This window comes from Microtus oregoni, unplaced genomic scaffold (genome assembly GCF_018167655.1).
Source record: "Microtus oregoni isolate MIOR12 unplaced genomic scaffold, Mior012 000022F_ref0000154, whole genome shotgun sequence".
NCBI lineage: Eukaryota > Metazoa > Chordata > Mammalia > Rodentia > Cricetidae > Microtus > Microtus oregoni.
Window position 1 is genome coordinate 28,611,432 of NW_024543081.1, and position 986 is coordinate 28,612,417.

At 33.5% G+C, this 986-nt stretch overlaps 1 pseudogene; it reads left to right on the forward strand.

Moving 5' to 3' along the window:
* The first annotated feature begins 276 nt into the window (after nt 1–276).
* LOC121461569 lies at nt 277–484 on the forward strand (annotated as a pseudogene).
* The last annotated feature ends 502 nt before the right edge of the window (nt 485–986 follow it).

Here is a 986-nt window from a genome sequence, read left to right on the forward strand (position 1 = left end):
TATTCCAGAGTAGTGTGTTTTTACTTTTAAAATAAAAACAGTGAACTTTCAGTAAAATTCTCACTGCTAAACCTCTTATAGGATTTTGGCCTTGTGCTTGAGGACAGACAATGTCTTATGCAGTCGACCTGGAAATTTTGTCATCTTCCTTTCCACTGATATCTAGTCATTAGCATGTCTATTTTGAAAACCTACCTTTCCCCTCTATTATAGGAATACTATTCCCACCAACCAGTTTTGACTTTTTCTGAGTTACATATAATTGGTCTTTTTAAAATCTCTTCTCAGCCTTTTGGCTAAGATCAACTGCAGTATCTGTTCTTATCAGTTTAAAAATTTCTTAATGAGTGGGTCTGTAATTGGGGAAAAAACAGCCAAAGTGTAATATGACTGACCATGACTTAAAATTCCTCATGTGGGTGTTATTTCTTCATGAGGAAGACACTTCACAGGTTCGCCAACAGCTGCGAAAAGTGATCTATTAGCATCATTATCCCGGTTTTAATTTGAAAATGAGAGCACACATGGTGTTAGTTAATTGTTCTAAATTCAAGTAACAAAATTATTAAATATTTCATACAGGTGCAATTCACACTCTGATCCCTTCCTTATTGCACAGTGGTATCACTCATATAGAAGAATTCCTATTATCCTAAGAAAGTGGTCTGTTTAAGTCCTGGGCTTGTTTTATTTTGTTCTGCTTTGTTTTTGTAACTTACTATATAGTTGTGAACTGTCACCTTTGTCTTTTAGCCTCCAAACTCCTAGTAAAAAATGTTTAAAAAATAAAAATTAATATATTCAAGTAACGCTTCTCTACATTTTTTTGCAGATATGTATCTGCTTTCTTTGTTATAATCTGAGATCTATGAGGTCAGGAACCAAGTCTCATCCATCCTCATGTTCTTCAGACATAGAATAATCCTTGACAGATAACGTCAGTTAAATATATAATAGAATGTTTATTGTCATCTAAATTCTGGATT